Source organism: Bactrocera tryoni, chromosome 3 (assembly GCF_016617805.1).
Source record: "Bactrocera tryoni isolate S06 chromosome 3, CSIRO_BtryS06_freeze2, whole genome shotgun sequence".
NCBI lineage: Eukaryota > Metazoa > Arthropoda > Insecta > Diptera > Tephritidae > Bactrocera > Bactrocera tryoni.
The window spans coordinates 61,916,998-61,937,419 of NC_052501.1; the positions used below are offsets into that span (position 1 = coordinate 61,916,998).

General features: G+C 37.0%; 2 non-coding genes across 2 annotated transcripts; one reads left to right on the top strand and one right to left on the bottom strand.

Annotated features, from left to right (window-relative positions):
• Positions 1–1,390: 1,390 nt before the first annotated feature.
• Positions 1,391–1,463, bottom strand: Trnav-uac. The gene has a single exon. It is a non-coding gene; the product is annotated as a tRNA-Val (tRNA).
• Positions 1,464–16,563: 15,100 nt separating this feature from the next.
• On the top strand, positions 16,564–16,645 carry Trnal-aag. Its single transcript has one exon. It is a non-coding gene; the product is annotated as a tRNA-Leu (tRNA).
• Positions 16,646–20,422: the final 3,777 nt, after the last annotated feature.

Genomic DNA, 20,422 nt, shown 5'->3' on the forward strand with positions numbered 1-20,422 from the left:
TCTTTGCCGAAAATTCTTTGCCGAAAATTCTTTATTAATTGCGACACCAGTGATCAGTTCATCAAATATTTTTCACAATGGAATGTTTTAATTTGGTCCGCTCCAACTGATAATTTTGGTAAGTTTTTTTGTTTAAAATTTTGTATCTCGAAACTATATATAACTAATATTTCATGAAATAATTGTAACCCATAATAATTGTCATCCTGGTACTGTTATATTTTTCAAAAATTTAAATATTACAAGTAAGGAAAGGCTTAGATCGGATGTAACCGAATATTTTATACTCTTGCAACTTGCAAGAATCAAAGCCAGGGATATACAGAAATATAGAGTAAAGTCAGCCGGATGTTTGAAAATCCTGATATAAGTTATATAGGGGCAAGGCCAAGCTTTCGCTCAAATTTATCTGTTTTGGACACAAAGACACCTATTATGAGTAAAACAAGCTCTATTGTTTTCATTGGGATAACTCACATATTGGACGATATATGCAGTACAAAGTCAACCGGAAGTTCGCAATTTTTTATATTAAGTATATGGGGGCTAAGGGAAGTATTAGTTCGATTCAACCCATTTTTGACGTACAGATATACCATTAAAAGAGAAGGATTATCCTTTAATTTCAGTAATATATATCATACATTGACCGACGTTTTCGATCAAAAGTCAACTATAGGTACCGGGGTCTAAATATTCGGTACCTGAGGGCTTGAACAGTTTTTATGGGATTTCAACAATTTTTGGTCATACACACACCAAACACATTATTCGTGCAAAGTTTTATCCCGTTATATTAATTGCTTTTTGATTTGTGTACCGGAGACTGAACGAATCAAGTGGAATTTAAAATTGTGCTGTATGGGAAGTAGGCGTGGCTGTTGTCCGATTTCGTCCATTTTCACAACGTGACATTAGAAGAATGCCGCGTACTAAATTTTGTCGAAATCGGTTGATCGGGTCCCGAGATATTTGATTTCATCAAAAAGTGGTCGGTGCCACACCCACATACCGGTTCGCATTAAGCTCTTTTATATTATCTCCATGGTAAAATTAAATGTCTCTGACATATTAAGTTTTTGATTTATCGCGCTTTTAGTAATTTTTAACAGTACCGTTATATGGTTAGTGAGCGGGGTTATTTTTCGATTTCAATCCAACAATTCTTAACAAGAAAATGTGACTAAAGTTACTTAACTTTAAGTTCAGTTTGCATAAAAAACAACAATTTCGTAAAGCTGAAAGTCCAATAACAGATGTTTTGAGTTTTAGCGCTTAAGACGAAAAGATTCTCACATAAAACTGAATAATGTTATCTAAACATTCAACAACTTTAAGAAATATCTCGAAATTAAAAACTGGCAGTTTACGGCAAAATAAATAATCCAACTGGTTCCATCCAGGATCGAACTGGAGACCTTCTGCGTGTAAAGCAGACGTGATAACCGCTACACTATGGAACCATATATTCTATTGTTGCTAGAGTAACGCTCTTGCCATTTAAGCACTTTGAGAGATCAATTGAGTGATTCGGTGTATGATGTGGTAGTAATCGTGTAGTGAAAAAAGTGTTTCACTCAAACTAAATTTAATGAACTAAAATTAATTAGAATTAATGTTGTTCAATTAAATTATATTATTTACATTGACTTACATAAAGTTTTTGATTAAAAATATTTTTATTTGAGAATGTGATGAGGAGTGCTGAAGTAGTGCGTTGAGAAAAACTTTAAAATACCCATTTGGATGACAGAATCTTCGTGTACAAAATCTCTGATGGCCTACGCCACTTAAAGGTCACGTCAGGCGAAGATCAGACATGAGTTCTCAGCGTACACCGTCGTGATAATCAATGCATCAACAATGAAAATGCGCGCAGAAAGTTAAAATAGGTTGTGGTCAAAGCCCAAAAGTGACTTGATACGCGAGGTTTTAAATTTGTTACTGAAAATACCGAGTTAGTATTGCTAACAAAAAATAATATTCTGACTCGTGGTCAGCAAAAGAGACTCTAACACAAAATAGGTTGTCAACTACCTGTGTATACCATGATACTCCAGGCTTACAATGTCGACAAATAACCGCCGTAAAAACCTATAAAAAGTGTATGGCACAGCTTCTGTAAGGGTAGTATCGGCAAAAAATTTCAGTTTCAGGCGAACCGTATCAGAAATAAGCGGAAGCATGCCTGCGGACTTATAGCAGAATCAGCGAACTCCGCAAAACCGCAGCCCGAATCAGCTAACATATATTTCGCATCACATACAGCCATCAATTGGGCGGGTACTTCATAGGAACGTGCTTACCATCAATTGCACCGACACAATTCGGAATGTTCCACATATTATAAAAATCTTTTGCAATGACCTCGTATTGAGACTCTGTTGGCTCGCTTGCATAAATTGGGGAAAGTAGCCGCCAGATTACTTCACACGTCTCTAATATGATTTCGCGTACTTAACAATTGTAAGAAAAGTACATATATACATACATATGTATATTAATTTGCAATGCACTACCAATCAACTTACAGTAATACCAACGAGAGCCTTTCCTCGGGTCCAATCCGCTGTGTTGGCTTTTTCAAGGATTTCCAAACTAAATTCAGAAGCAAATTATAGATGTCCGGCGGCATCCTCGTATGCAAAAAAAGTTGTTCTGGTTCGCTGTTCTTCATTACAAGAAAAGTTTTTAACCAGAAAAGCCCCAGTTTTTATTGATTGGGCGAATTTGATATCTTCTCTGCCCTTTTTTTGTTTTTACACTTTTTATATAAAGGGTACAATTCGCACAAACTTAAAAGCATTTCACTGATATTGTCCACTTCCATGAAGATACAAAGGGGTATTAAAGAACAATACCTTGAAACAAGGGTAAGGGCGTTGGGAGCGTTATTGTAGATGAACGATAGACTAATCAGAAACATAAAATAGTAGTCCAACAAGAAACATGGCTAGATGGATTTTTATTCTACACAGATGTCATCCGGGGACCGTTATCTTAGGAAAGATCTAAATAAAATGGGAACATCGAAAAGCCGTTTTTATATTAAACGATGTTACGAGTTATGATGTTACGAGTTTTCGGGAGAAAAGTTCTACGGAAGACTTATAGTCCTTTGCGCATTAGCCACGGCGAATATCGCATTCGATGGAACGATGAGCAGTACAAGATATACGACCACATTGACATAATTCTGCGAATTAAGAGACAGCGGCTATGCTGGCTAAGTCATGTCGTCTGAATGGATTAAACACTCCAGCTCTGAGAGTATTCGATCCAGCGCCCGGGAGGTGAAGCAAAGGAAGAAAAAGACCTCCACTCCTTTGGAAAAACCAAGTGAAGGAGGGCCTGGCTACACTTGGAATCTCCAACTGGCGCCAAATAGCGAAAAGGAAGAACGAAAGACGCGCTGTTGTAAAATCGGCTATAACAGCGTAAGCGGTGTCTACGTCAATACAGAAGAAGAAGATATATACGAGTATTACTATTTTTTCCAAATTTTATTGTTATAGTATTTCTTGTATTCATTACTATTTATCTTTTCTCTACCGAAGTCATTCGCTATTAACTCAAGAGAGCTCAAAAAAGTCCAACAAAAAAGTGAACAACAAGCGAATTTAATTGAGCAAGACTGGAACAAAGGCTCTGAAATCCCAAGAATGCCACAAATTGGTTTTCAAAAATATTTGCTCAGCTAGCTGTGTCTTGATCCCAAGCTCACACTGGCATGTTCCCAAAGCTACAATGCAGTGAAGTTTCACCTCAAATCGAATTGTTTTGGAATTTGAAAATTTTCCAGAAAACAATAATTGAAAGTTACCGAGCCGGCTGAATGAATGAATGAGTTTAAAACAACAACAAAAATGAGGTCAGAAAACGAAGTGAACGAACAAGCTTTGCATGAAATAACGGTACAACAACAAAACCACGCGGAATGACAACGCAACTATTTTGCGAACTCCATCAATTTCGCACAGTTATGCCGGCATTCAATCATCTATTCACTCATTCAGTCATTCATTCATTTGTACGTGGACAACAATTCAATGGAGCAGTGAGTTTACTTTTTGTACTTGGTGGATGGTTGAATGACGGTTCGGTCCAGCGAGAGGGGATACCGGCATTGTGTGACAGAGAATGCTAGTTTTGTAGAGTTGACAGTGAAGGGTCTCTGCGGCGATGAGTACAAGAATAAACGCAGCAACAACTGCAATGCCATGTCATGCTGTGGGGGAATCAGTGCTAAGGGTGTTGCCTCAAGCTATCTGGGATCGTGAAATTCATTTGTTGACATGGATGACATGGAGGCCTGGTCGCTGCATGGGCGCATTGTCTATGCTGCAAATTGAAATGCCTTCTTTTCTTTATTTTAATGTTTTTTTCTCGCTGGCTGAGCAACTATTCGGTTGGTTGACTCGACCGATACGTTCACACAAAATTTGTGCTGTTGTTTGCTTGTTGATTCCTAGAAAAATAGTTTTGTGGAGTAATTCTTTTGTTCATCGGTGCTTTGTATTTGTTGCATTTCGTTTCCATCGCAGTCATCGGTGGTCATAAACTGCACATAAATCGGTTGACTATTATCCACTGTTAGTACCGGCCGAAAGAAGCATTGAGCTATCGTTCTAAGAAGATGGGCTTTTATTATCAGGGCAGTAACAGACACTAACCGATACCAGTGAGACATTACACACTTTATGGCGATACCAGAGGTAAGATATGGAGGACAATTTAAAACCAATTAAGGTGGACCTCAATTTTCCTGTGATTTCAGCCAGATTGTAGAGCAAAATTCTCCACGGTAAGACATGTTCGTTGTTTTTATAGTGGCAGAGAACATTCCCCAAGTAGTTTTGAGGAATACTGCCGGTTGATAAACTGTAGTCTGTGTCCGTTTCGATTATGTAGATTCGACTGTTGTGGAAATGATTATGAGGATATGTTTGATGAAAAAAGTTGTAGAACTATCTATAATGGAGCACTTCAAATAAGAGATTCCAAACACCAAGAACAAGACAATTCTTTACTTCAACAAAGAAGTAAAAGTTAATGTTAGAATTATTTAAGTACTTGAAGTAAAATGATGTTCATGTTATCATTTAAACTTTTATGGAACTTTTGTAGTATAAACCTTCGAACTTTAGTTTTAGTAGGTGCTGGGATTTTCTAAACGCTGACTACCGCCTTGTCCCCAGGATCTGTTGTGACTTATCATCGATTTTTATGAACTTGGATATCCAACTATGCCTGCAAGCTTCTAATTATTATTTTTACTATCCAGATCTATCCTTACATTTGATTTGGATAGACTTTTGAAATGCTTTCTTCTTTGTTCACTGTGCTACACAGTTGGTAATCAGGGATAGCTTTCAGCCTTTGATATTTCCTCTGGACATATCTACCATTTTCGCCGACTGTTTCCTTCTTGAGCTATAATTAAATTGTTTTGTGCACTTTCTACTGAATTTGTTCTTATTTTGTGTGTAGATTTGTGACCGCTGAATGCTGGTGTTCACAGAGGGCGTTGGTGGAAGCCGTGAAATCACATGAATGCAAGTGTTGCACCAAGCTTATAAACATAAAAGTGGACGAACCTGGTCAAATATGCCTTCAAAGCACTTTAGTCACATTCGCCCTCTGTTTAATTAAATTTGGAGCATTACAAATAAGAATTGTTGGTGGATTTTCAGGTATTTCTGCGCAACTAGGAAACGAGCTGTCAGCGCTGAGGCACTCTAGTCGCACAATTGCTTACCGAGCTTTCGAGTTTTCCAACTGACTGACTGAGTTTTACACAGGTGAACCACAAGTTCGGCATTCCCCGTCAGTCAAGCCAATTTTGCACACCAGTTGAGTTCACGCGGCTACTGCACTGCCCACCTCTATCTCAACCACCCCACAGTCGTCCGCTGAAATTTGTTATTCGCTTAAACTGTCTGCTTTCCTGTCCGTCGCGTTTTAATACTCTTGGCTTTTGGTCATTCTCACGCAACATTAATTGCCCTTATTGTGCATTTTTGCTGTTTAATGCGCCATATTTTTTGTTTTTGGTTTCAGTGGCCATACCAGCATACAGACAGCGCTTTAGGGCAGCCCGCACTGATTTTAAGCACTCTTCCTAGCTCTGCAGCTCTGCCAATCTAGTTGGCCTGATTGCGTCTGCTGATGTGCCTCATTACTTGCTGGTTGTTGGCGTTGATGTCAGTTGGTGTGACGCTTCGCTGAGTTCACAGGTGTAATGTGATATATATTTAATCGTCGGTTGGCTTTACAAACATACAAATATATGCATATTGTGGACGTTACATAGTATAATTTTTAATATCAACCCAGTGAGCAAAGTCTATCTAATTCAAACTCCCTTTTCTTATTCGCTAGATGCATAAAGAAAAGGTGAAGACTGGAATTTTTTGTATTTTTACCGATCCAGAACTTTGAAACTACATATATTATCAATTCCGATGTTATGTGATCTAACCACATTGCTAAGATGCGTACATCTATACCGACGACTTCTTTAATTGGGTCTGGAATCTATCGAGCCAATCATATATATGAGATTTGTACCCTTTTGAGCTCCAAATTTCCAAAAATTCTGTGATTTCCTCCGTTTTAATGTGGAATCACTCAATGAAATGCTATACGCATTCCGCTCAGATTCAAATTTTCGAGACATATTCATATAACCTCTCAAGATTTTTTCATCAGATTTTGTTTGGGACTCCTCAAGCGAAATCTATATCCAGTTCGCGGGCGTCGGTGTTCTAAATTTCGGATAATAGCAGAAATAAGGTTCAGCTATACTTTGTTAAGAAGATTTAGCAGTCATCCTACAAGGCCAAACGACACAGTATCACTGTCTTGCTAAATATCTTCTAGTTAGCTGTACAGATTGTACGGAGCTTTTAAGTTCATTGAACCTGATACTAAGTTTTTGGGCTCCATTCGATTTCGACACGAGTCAAACGCTTATATCTTCGTGAAAGACGATCGGCTTCCAGATATTTGCGTCCCCGAATTCACTGTTTTCTGGGTTTGGTCAATTTTTTTTCAGTTCCAGTTCTGTCATTAATCAAATATAGGGTGTGAATAATATACTAAGAACAGGTTGTATATTTCGTTGTCGGAGTCATGTTATTTTTTTGCTTGATTCTAAAAATATTAGCTAAATTATGTGAATTAGTTTGACTTTTTTTTACAATTTAAAAAATGTTTAATAAAATTAAGTTTTTTTTCATCTTAATAGCACCCTGTTTCATCTGACACTTTCTACTTCATTAAGCGTCGTTGCATTAACGGTGTTTTTATCGCATTCGGGCAGTCGCGTCGAGCTACGAACGTGATTATCGGCCTATAGACCGCAAATTGTCATTCAGATGACTGGCGGTATTCATGGCGTTGCCCAATGAAGCGAGTTTTATTTTCAGCGCTTTTTTATTATAAAATTTTTTCGTTAGCGCTTAAATCGATATATTTACGTGACAATCATAAATATAATATAAATAAATATCACGCACAAATGCCGATGAAAACAAATTGTAACTGTAATTGAGTTTATTATGCCAAAACTGTGGAGTTGATTAAATTGTGATGGGGAAACAACTAAAAATTAATAAAATGTAATGAATGTCTAACATTTTGTCTGAGGTGTGCACATCAGAGCCAATTGGACGCTTGTAAATCGCTATTAAATCGGAATGAATCGAACAAACAACTCGCTTAAATAATAGCGACAGAGAAGCAACCGGTTTTGCTACTTTTTCCAGTTATTCATAAACTGAGCAGAAGCGGCATTTTCGCAGTAATTGAACCCCTTACTATAAACACAATCGCAAGCGCATTCCCTTTTTCCCACTTTGCAGCTTCAACACGGTCTCAATTCCGCTCGAGCGTCGCAGTTTCTTGGTATTTAAATGAAACCGCAGAACAGTGTAATTCTTGTTGCAACATTCTCTCTTTAATAACGGGCTGGGAGAGCGGTGGTTTTGTTGAAGGTTTATATTGCAATTTCTAATTTCATTGCGGTACAATTTTATTGGTTACAATTTTTGTTGTAGGCAGTACATGGCACAGTGGGATGAACTAACTTAGTTTATGGTATGGGAAATTGTTATGTGTTATGTTATGTGTTAATAGTAATTCAGTAGCAAGTGGCACCAGTGAGCTAAAGTTTTTAAAAAAGTGGGCGTGGCCTCGCCTTCCATTTGGATGAATGTACATATCTCCTAAATCACTTAAGCTTCAATAAGCAAATTTGCTCAGAACAAATTCCTTTGACACCCTTATCGACACTGTAAAAATGGATGAAATTATAAAATAACACCATCCACTTCCCATATAACGGTACTGTTAAAAACTACCAAAAGTGAAATACATCAACAACTAACTATGCCAGGGACATTAAATTTTAAATCCGAGATGGTATGAGCGGGCTTTATGGAAACCAGTGTAAAAATTAAACGATTGGGGTGGTACCGCCCACTCTTAGATGAAATTACATATCTCGGGACCTGTTCAATCGATTTCAACTAATTTTACTACGTGGCATTCTTCTCACATTCCTATGTCGCAGTGCGAAAATTGGCGAAATTGGACTACAACCAAGTCTACTTCCCATATAGCTCAAATTTAAAGTCCATTGGATTGGTTATTGTATGTGAGGTACTTTATAAAACCCATGGAACATTTTTTAGTATGTGGCATGATAAAAGTTAATAGATGAAATCGGGTCGATACTGCCAAATTAGTGATCCGACAGCTCTCAAATTTATACACACGCTTTTTGAAGGTTAGGGCTAAATAAAAATCAAATGGATCTAATTCTAGTGGCGGCATCTATATGTTAGACTTGTTAAATGTGTTACTGGAAATGTGGACCTAAGAGGCTATAAATTTGCAATAGAACCACGCTATATGGTTTATGTCCTTAAAAATCAAAATTAAGCAACGCGCCTACATGTAGGCAAGATTTAGAACAACCAAATAAAGTTCTGCCGACATTTAGGAGGTTTTTGAAAGATGCCGTAATTTCAATAAAAATCATTTACAACAAATTTTCACTCTCTTCAACCCACTGTGCAGCCGCATTAGAAATTTGTTTACTTTGCAGGAATTTCACTAATATTGCAATTTGCCACAAGCGTTACGCCACTACAGCGACTGCCGGGGCGCACATGCAAACTTTTATTTGAATTTAGACAACAACCAACAACAACAAGCAGCAAAAAGGTGGCGCAACATCCACACCAGAAGCGACGCAGCTCATATGTGCCACACATGCATTCTGTGCTGCGGTTACAGCTATTTGTGCCACACCGGAACCCCTCATAAGGACCAATAAAGGCGGTACACTAGTTCAGGTGGTAGAAATGGGACATGGTCGTGTTCAAGAAGGAGAAGAGGTTGGGGTAGCGGCCGCAAAATTTATACGCACTGCCTGGCCGCGCATAAATTCGCAATTGTTTGTGCACTGGCGGAGTAGAAATTGTTGTTGTTGTTGTTTTGCGCTCAAGTGCCACACTTTCATTTGAATTTTAAACGCATTTCCTTCGTGTGCTGTTGTGCCTTCCTTATATGTTTTGCTTCGTCGCTCATTTAGTTGTGGCATCATTGGCGTCTGATTGATAAAATTGCTTGTGGCATCAAGCACAAAAATAATACTAACAACAGCAACATAAGCAGCGGCTGTGGTAAGCTATTTTCCACTTTCTTTATCGACTTGCGCGCATGTTGCAACAATAAAAATGCAAATTTCCTTCTATCATTGCTGATTCGTCGCATTTCAGTGGGTTTTGTGCACAAATTTTATGGAGTTTATTTAATAAAAACAAGAGAAAATAAGAAAAATATTGGAAAAATGTGAAAAATATCTTAAAAATAATAATAACATAATGGCAACATCATATTTTCTTATGCAGCGTTGCATAATTTGGTGCGCACTTATTTCGTTTCTTGCTTCCGTAATAAGAGGGCATAAGAGAGCCAGTTGGGATCATCATCCTACACTGTGTACCAGTTAAAACACTCCAACCTTTTATCATAGATTTTTTTCTTGCCCCCTTACCGCTTTGGCATTACTTCAGGGCAGGGAATTTTTGTTCTCTACTCTCTGTGAGTTCAGGGATGACTACGACTTTGTAGCCAGCATCACGCCATTTAGCTCACCTTCTCTTGAATCGAATTCTCCGAGACTGGAAGGTTCGCATCCATAATCTTTTTTAGTGCATAGAATATGTTCCACATGCGAAGAAATTTGTTCCTAAATTTTGCCTATTTTTATACTCTCGCAACAATGTTGCTAACGAGAGTATTATAGTTTTGTTCACATAACGGTTGTTTGTAAGTCCTAAAACTAAAAGAGTCAGATATAGGGTTATATATACCAAAGTGATCAAGGCGACGAGTAGAGTCGAAATCCGGATGTCTGTCTGTCCGACCGTCCGTCTGTCCGTCCGTCTGTCCGTGCAAGCTGTAACTTGAGTAAAAATTGAGATACCATGATGAAACTTGGTACACGTATTCCTTGGCTCCATAAGAAGGTTAAGTTCGAAGATTGGCAAAATCGACCCACTGCCACGCCCACAAAATGGCGGAAACCGAAAACCTATAAAGTGTCATAACTAAGCCATAAATAAAGATATTAAAGTGAAATTTGGCACAAAGGATCGCATTAGGGAGGGGCATATTTGGACGCAATTGTTTTGGAAAAGTGGGCGTGGCCCCGCCCCCTACTAAGTTTTTTGTACATAAATCGGAAACTACTATAGCTATGTCAACCAAAGTCTACAGAGTCGTTTCCTTCAGGCATTTCCATATACAGTTCAAAAATGGAAGAAATCGGATAATAACCACGCCCACCTCCCATACAAAGGTTATGTTCAAAATCACTAAAAGTGCGTTAACCGACTAATAAAAAACGTCAGAAACACTAAATTTTACGGAAGAAGTGGCAGAAGGAAGCTGCACCCAGGCTTTTTTTAAAAATTGAAAATGGGCGTGGCGCCGCCCACTTATGGACCAAGAACCATATCTCAGGAGCTACTAGACCGATTTCAATGAAATTCGGTATATAATGTTTTCTTAACACCCTGATGACATGTACGAAATATGGCTGAAATCGGTTGACAACCACGCCTTCTTCCCATATAACGCTATTTTGAATTCCATCTGGTGCCTTCTCTGTATAATATATACATTAGGAACCAAAGATGATAGCGGAATTAAACTTTACACAAATACGGTATTTGAAAAATATGTAAATGACGTATTATGAAATCTCGATTATCACTTTACCATGCGAGAGTATAAAATGTTCGGTGACACCCGAACTTAGCCCTTCCTTACTTGTTCTAGTTATAATTTGTTCTATTACATTTTCCGTTCTAGTTGTACGGCTTGTACAACTATTTTCGGAAATAACTGTGACCAGACAGCATCTGTTTTAAGTAGTTTTTATACAGTGCAACATCTCTATATCATTGGTCAGCTTGGCAGTCCATACTGTATTTCTATTCCGTCTTTTTTCCGTAACCAGACTGTGGAATATGGTCGGACAAAAGCATGTCCGCCGATTGTAATTTAGGTGTACACTGCCCAATCCACGAAAACAGAGATCCCACAATCTGTGTCAATTACCGTGGGATAAGCCTCATCAACATCGCATATAAGGTTCAACAAACTGATTGGTGCACCTTATCAGTGTGGCTTTGTGACCTGGAAAATCAACAACTGACCAGATATTCACCATGCGCTAAAACTTGGAAAAGACCTGTGAAAAGAGAATCGACACACACCACATCTTTGTCGATTTCAAAGCTGCTTTTGACAGCACGAAAAGGAGCTGCCTTTATGCCGCGGTGTCTAAATTTGGTATTCCTGCAAAACTAAACGGCTGTGTAAACTGACGTTGAGCAATACCAAAAACTCCGTCAGGATCGGGAAGGACCTATCCAAGTCGTTAAATCCCAAACGAGTTTTTAGTCAAGGCAACTTCCTATGGTCCTAATTCTTCAATGTACTCCTCGAAAAAATAATTCGAGCTGCAGAGCTGAATCGAGAAGGCACAATCTTTTATAAGAGTGTACTGCTGCTGGTGTACATTTATGATATTGATATCATTGGCCTCAACACCCGCGGCGTTAGTTCTGCTTTCTCCAGACTGCTTATGGCAATACGAATTTTCTCCTGTTATCAAACCAACAGTCGAACAGTCGTCTCATTCGCGACTTGGCTCTTACTTCATAGCTGACAGTCATAACTTCGAAGTCGTAGAACCAGCATTAACACTAAAGTTAGCCTCGAAATACAACGCAGAATAACTCTTTTTAACAGGTGCTACTTCGGACTGAGTAGGCAAGTCCTCTTGACGAACAAAGACCAAATTCTACAAGTTACTTATTATCCCCGTCCTGCGATACGCCGAGGGCTGCTTCCTCTGCACCTTAGCAAGCACTTTCCATCTATGTTTCATGTTTAATGCAATGTATCGACCCATATTTCGTTGCAATAAAACACGACTGATTGTGTTGTGTCCATGAGTAATTTTCTTCCACTTGAAAGTGAATCGCCGATATTTGCCATAAGTCTTTATAGCGACATGGTTATATTCAGTTCAGTTTTTTCAGCGGCTAGGCTAAAGCCCTGTGAGTCCGACCATGTCGCAGTCGAACGGATTGCCAATAAATTGTGACTCAAAATCAGTCAAGAGAGAGTGGGGATTAAGATGAGTAAGTCAGACACCGAATAGGCAAAACAAAATATAGATTCTGCATTGCGTTCTGAACTTATCATTGGTAGTAATAGTAAGAAGGGGAACTCCTAACACTACTATGGGTGTATGAAATAGCCCCCACTGAATTAACCCCCACCGGGCAAAATGACTTAAGCCCCACCAATTTCTCAGTGAATCTTTCCCCACCAAAAATGACGGAATCCCCACGAAAAAAAATGCATTAAACCCCACGAAAATGATTTTATCCCCACCAATGGAATTAAAAATAACTCCATAGGTCCCGCAATAACCAGGCTTTATTCATTTTAAAACAAATAAACGTGTCGTAATTTAATAGAACTAGGTGTATGTAAACTCGGCCGCTCTACCGTTATAACGGTATAAAAATCAATTTCGAAGGAAATTTTCAGAAATAAAAAATTTTCCATATCTTAAAAATTGTGCAATGCATTTTCTCAGGAAGAGAGAAGAGTTTTTCACTTCGAACATTTTGCATTTTAGTTCAAATTCCATGTATTCCGTTTTCTTTCAATTTACTTGCAACATCTTTCAAAATGTATACCACATTTTTTTTACTTATGATACAATATAATACAAATAAATCGTTGCCTACAATTAGTATAATTCGGCATAGAGTATGCTGTTCTGGTTAGAATCTAGGAATCGAGGAGATCAATACTTGAGCTATCAACAAGCTCATATGGTATATAGGTTTATGTTTAGCTCTAGAGAAGCTATTCGGAACTTGAAATTTGCGAATTTAGAGAAATTTTAAGATAACAGCGTCTTGAACTAGAGTTATAGCCAATAATATTTTACACAATGGGAATGTTCAGTCGCTTAATGAAAGTAACCAAAATTTTACCAGGCTCTAAAGTATACTAAAATAATAGAAGGAAGGCTTTTATAATTTAATGTACAGAGTGACGCAAAGTCAGAAGATGCTATAAGTTTTACAATTGACTTCTAATGTCAGTTCTGTTTTGAAATTTGTGTAGTACACACATGCGAAACACATTCGAAACACACATAAATAAACAATGGTACGCTACACTGCGTGCCACAACCGATATGCTGAAAGATGCATTTGTTGGGCATCTAATCTCCCTTTTTGGGGATTCGATCGCCTGATTTGACCGCTTCAAACTTATTTTTGTGGGGCTTTTTGAAGGCGCGGGGTTATGTCAACAAGCCTCAGACTCTTGCAGCTCTTAAAGACAATATCCGTCAAAAATGTGAGGACCTATCGCCGAAAGTTCTGGCCAAAGTGATGGAAAATGCCATAAAATATGTGACAAATGACAATCAACTGTGGCGGCGGCTTTTTAGATAATATCATATTCTCGACTTGATGTGAAAAAATTTAAAAGACCAAATAAAAATAATCCACAAGCCGATTGAAAGTTTTTAATTTTTTAAAAAAGTTTTTCATTTTCCAAAAAACATCGGAAGGTTATTTGCGCCACCTGTTATAAATAAAGTAATGTGGGAAGAGGATAATTACGAATTCTCAGTTAATGGAATTGAAGTCTAAATATTGTTATTCATAAACATGACTTATGCTGGAAAAACAATGCTTTGGCAGCTTAGCAGTACTGAACTCTTTAAGAATGGTGTTCGGATTATTATTAAGTCAGGTTACCTAGATTAAAGATTGGTTTAGGCTGGATTAAATGAGACTAGATTAGTTTTAGTTAGGTAAGGTGTGTTTATGAGGAATGATTGGGTAAGTTTAGTTGTTTAAGTTACCTTAGATTACATATATTCGATTGAATTAGTCTAGATTAAAATGGGTTAGGTTAGATTAAATGGGACTAAATTAGTTTTAAAATTTTATTTATACAATTTATAAACCGGGATTTTATTCTTCAAGAAGTAAAATTTACATAAAGTACATTGGGACAAAAAGCTTCCGGAAATTATAATTAAATTCCCACCGTAAATGATACTTCAAAAAATGTATATTGCTAAGATGGTAGGGCTGCTATTAATTACTATGTCATATATGAGCGCGATATTTTAACCAGTTGGCTTACAGCAGCCGCTTAAGACGATACACTTCAGTAGTGCGTTGCAATGTTTACAATGGATAAAAATATCGAAGAAAGAATTTGTCTCAAATTTTGTATTTCTGACCAAATTTTGTGTGCAGAATCGTTGCGAATGTTGGAAACGACTTATGGTGATTCAATTTTTTAAAAACCACAACCTACGAGTAGTACATAGCTTTCAAGGCGTCGGTCGGTCGAGAGATCGTTAAAGACATGCCTCGTTCTGAACGACATTCGACCTCTTCAACTTATGAAAATATTAAAAAAGTGAAGGATATGGTGAAAGTGTAAGAGAGAGATGGTAAGAGGGCTCTACATCTCTTCCGAGTCCCCTCGAATGATTTTTGTGGATATTTTGGGTATGAAATACGTTCTTGCTCGACTCGTTTGTCGCTGAGAGTACGATTGTCGATTTGTCTCCGTGTGATTTCTTCTTGTTCCCCAAACTAAAATTGCCGCTCGGTGGAACTCGAACTTCAGTCAACCGAAGAGACAAAACTAAATTCGCTGAAGGAACTGAAGGCCATCCCAAAACGGGCTAATGAAAGAGTTTGGAACAGCAAAAATCCTTGGCATAAGTGTATTACATCTGTTGGGGATTATTTTGAAGGCGATTAAATAAATACTGATGAATAATAAAATATAGTATTTTGCGTTTTATTTACAATATCCGAGTACTTTTTTGTCACAAGTAACAATGTACTGTAACAAACATGTGTTATGATTAGATTAGGTTAGGTGATATTTGGAATGATTTGGTTTGATTTTATTAGATTGGGTTACTCTAGATCATTAGATTGAGCTAAAATTTATAAGGTTAGAATAAACGAAATTATATTAATTTTGATTAGATTAGACTAGGTCGGCGGGCTTAGGTTTGTTTAGGTTAAATTAGATCATATTACATTTAAGTAAGTCGAATCTCGATTAAGTAAGGTTAGGTAAGATTGAACTTGATTAGAAAGGATTGGTTAGATTACGTTGGAAAAGATTTCGATTGAAATAAATTAGATGCGATTTGAATATGTTAGATTATACAAGTATTAGAGTAGATTAAGTTAGGTTTGGTTTGGTTTTTTGAGTTAATTATGACATTCCATAGCGAGATTCCAAGCATTTGTGAACTCATTAAGGCGCGTAGGTGGAAAAATAGAAAGTTATGTCTACTACATTCGATCATTTCACATTTTACTGCATAAACAATATTTGTTAACCTTCCCAAATACTTTTAAATTTTATTCCAAGATACTAAATTGGTCAGCTGATCTGCAATCCACACTCGCAATAATGTCACACGCCAACCATGCAGACACGAAAAATACGGTATTTATTGTGTATATACTATTTATGTATGTATGTTTGTAGGTAAATCGAATAATATCTAAAAATAATTGCAATCGTAAATAAATCGAAAGGAAGCAAGTAACACAAATTGCATACAAATATATACAAATGTGTTATAATATGTTTGTATATACATATGTACTTTTAAACGATGTTAATTGACAGACGTGTTCGTATGTTATGCGACCACACGCTTATCATCAACGAACCGGCTACGAGCAGATACTTGTTCTAGCATTAGCGCTACATATCTATGGGCTCCCATAGAATTAGATAAGTAAGCACATAAGCAAAATCAGCTCATATGTATGTATGCATATATGTAAGTACGAGTAAAAAGCGGCGTGCGTTGTCGATCGTTTTTGTTGATCCCAGCCGCTAGTATAAAGTCGAGCTGTCTGGTGGCTTGCACATGCGACAATTCATTAATATAACGGTAGCGTGGCCGAGCGGTCTAAGGCGCTGGTTTAAGGCACCAGTCTCTTCGGAGGCGTGGGTTCGAATCCCACCGCTGCCAAGATATAATTTTTGTCAAAAATGTTGATAAAATATGTTTTCATCATGTAAAATTTCGAATAATCCACGTTAAATAGTCGCAATAAGAACTTATGAAACCTTAGAATGTAGTTTTCGGTAGCTGTTTGTATAGCAGCATAAAGTCATGGTGACTTGATCTGATAAATTTTTCCGGAGATTACATTACTGCCTTAGATAATAATCCGTGCCAAATTTCTTGAAGGTAACTCGTCAAAGTTTGTATGGCAGCTATATATTTTAGTGGTCCGATATCGGTTCCGTCAATGAGCAGCTTCTTGCGAATAAAAGGAGAGAGAAAAATTTCAGTTCGATATCTCATAAACTGAGGGACTAGTTTGCATATATGTATACGAACAGACAGACAAATGGGCATGTCTAAATCAACATAGCTCGTTATGCTGATCATTATATACATATATTATAAATATTTTATAAGGTCTCCGACGTTTCCTTTTAGGTATTGCGAACTTCGTGGCGAACTATACCGATAGGTTGCGCTCGAGATATACTTGTTTCATTTTCAAACTTGTTACCAAAGATCTTAAGCAAACAAACAGTTGGTCTACAAGTACAACTGTTTTGGTGTGAGGAGCACAGATGAAGGGAATGGGATAACAAAACAAGCAGCATTCCTACAAGTTTCATGAGGTGGTTGGAACAAAAGTGAATTTTTACAAAATATCTTCGATATTAAGTATATAAAATTTAGGAACTAGAAGCCACGCAAATTCTGAAGTTCCAAAATTCTCACAATTCGGTTTTTGAGGAAATTGATAGCAAATTTACAAGACATCTTATTAAAAGCAATTGAAAAACCCATTTTCGCCCTATATCTTGTACCCTTTGACACAATTTGCAGGAATTTTTGCCCGACTTGGAGTTTTTAAATACCATTTTTGAAAATTTGAGGAAATAAAAGTATTTGTTACATTCAAAGCATAGGGTAACTGTGAGAGTGACACATCGCTAGACAAAGCTAGAAAAGTGCATCTTTAAGTTCTAACACTATTTTTAAGAAAGATATAAGCCAAAACATAAAAGACAAATTCAAAAACTGAAGAGTATTCGAGTAAAAATTAATATTTTTCATTGTTATTCAGATTATTACATTGTGAGTGTACAACTCCTAATCTTTTATAATAAATTTTGTAAAAAAAATTGTTGAAGTATTTTTCTGAATATTAAAAAACAGCGAAGATCGTTTTGCCGCCCCCAAGACGTTGGGCTCCCCCCCTAGCTACGCCACTGACATTGCCAAAAGGTAACAAGTTTTAATAGGCGAAAAAAGGTACTTATTTTTCAAAGAGTTTACTACAGATACTATTTTTACTACTACTTTACTACTTACAGATTAGATTAAGTTGGATAATGTTGGGTTGAGGTTCAACTTAATTACATAGATTCAAATAAATTATGTTGTGTTAGTTAACGTTGGATTAAGTTGTATAATGTTGAGTAAAGATTTAAATGATTTATATTTGATTAGTTATGTTAGTTGAGATTTGATAAAAATAAGCGCCGTTTTATTTACTTTCAATAACAATAAAGTAGGTCGAGCAAAATAACATGTTAGAAACCACTTGGGCGTAAATATTTCTTAATAATAAGGCGTTTGTATTGAATATACATATTTCAGAAAATATGCTATAGATCAAACGATGACTTTAGACATAAAAACGCGAGAGAATCGATATATACTCTTTCGTGCGAAAATTTTTTGGAATACGGTTGCAGAAAAAATATAAAATATAGATTTGAGAATTTTTAATTAATTGGTTTGGCCGCACACTTTGACTGAAACAGTTACTTCAACATAATTTATTAATTTTTCCCCAACCTAGGTTCTCCGCAGCGTCGATATCTGCCGCTAGAAAACCTTTTCAAAGCAAATTTTTCGATTTTCAATTAAATTTTTATGCTTTAAACTCAAGACCATCACAAAAACCGCTCAACAAGCTTCGTCTTCATTATTCTAGTCCCTCAAGCGCCACAGCTGCACTTACCAACTATGTTCTGAGTATATGTACGTAGTAATTCTAATGCAAGCGGGTAAACGTAATTGTAAGCATATTTCCTTGGAACATTTTATTGCATTTCAGCGCATCCTTAGCCGAGATTTATGTGATCCCTGAATTTATTATGACCACAAATGTGGTGTGCAGTTGCGAAAGTGAGAGACGGCGCTTGAGATTGAGTGGGCGCGTGTGAGGAGGAAGGTGTTTGGCTTAGAATAATGCGATAAATGCAAATTTGTGTGGCGCTAAAATGAAAATTATTTGCCGTTCTCGTGCGTAATTCAGCCGCATGCGGCAGCAGCACTTGCCAACTAGGCAAAAATAAGTATGAAAAATTATAAAAATGTTTACCTGCAACAAATAAAAATTACGATTTTCATACATTTAGCTGCGGCGCGGCATTGCTCAACTCACTAGCTTCTGCCACAGCAATGAAATGTCTAGCGTCAGCACGCCTAAAAGTATGCTTAGACGCTTAAAATGTAAGCATTGGGCGAGAGAAGCTAATAAAATTTTAATAGCTTTCATGTTTCCAGCGTTATGGAGTTGCTTGTGCGCAACTCCCGCACAAACTGTTATAATTTCACAGCCGCTTTCAGCCATTTAAGCCTTTCATTACGGACTTTCCTCAGCCTGCCAGCACTTCACTTATTGTTTTTATATATTTTAATGTTATTGTTGTTGTTGCTATTTTATTGCTACCGTTGTTGCACTGATTGTTTTAACATCTGTTCTATGCCATGGCTATTTCGTTCATTTGTGGCCATAAACATGTGTTGCTTGGTCATGTTCGACCGGCCTCCCGCCATTCTAGCAACACTGACTTTTGACTTTTCCAGCTTTTGCGTTGTTGTTCGTATGTTTATTGTTGTAATTTCAAGTTTTATGATTTTTCACCGCACTGAAGGATAAGTTAATCCTTTTTTTACAACCGCACACAAATTTTCTTTGAATTGTGGCAATGGGTGTGTTTTATTACGCATAAACAGCTCAATTTTATGCAACCAATGCACAGTGAGTGCTCGAACCCTTAGCTTGTGTTTTCCTGTTTTTTCACCTAACACTGCAGATAAGCTGCCTAAATGGGCCATAAAGCATAAACATCGGTTGATAAAGGCCTGCATAAATCAAGTGGAAAGTTTTATTATTTAATTTCACACATTCAGCTCTTCTATTTGCAATTCGTTGCAACCCTGCTAGGGAGCACATATTTTAGGAAACATGTCTTTGCATTTTAAAGTACTTGCCAACAGAACAAAGCAATTAAAATACACTCAATTTGAGGATACTTGCTTAATAAAGTACAATGAACATAAAAACTAGACACAATAAAATAAAATTCAAAAAACATTACCTAACCAAAGGCGCACAATTTTTGAAAGTTTTTTGGGATATTTTTTATATAAAAGTTTTTTAGTTGAAAAATTATTCCAATATTTTGTCTATATTCTTGGTTTCAACCGCTTATGGCATTGTAAATCAGACTAGTTTGGAAGTTTTTCTTCGTCCCACAAGTTTACCAAAGTGGGGCTCGATCTTCTCAAAATGACCACTCTCTTCTTCGATAAAAAGATAAGGTGCAAGATAATCTACTTCTGAAGCTGCAGGAAATCAATATACATATTTAGACCGAACATCGTAGCTAAAACAAGCAGCGGCTATTTTTGATTTCCAATTACTTGCTAATCACAGCATGTAGTACAATTCATCGTTCATGCTATTTATCATCTCAAACATCATGA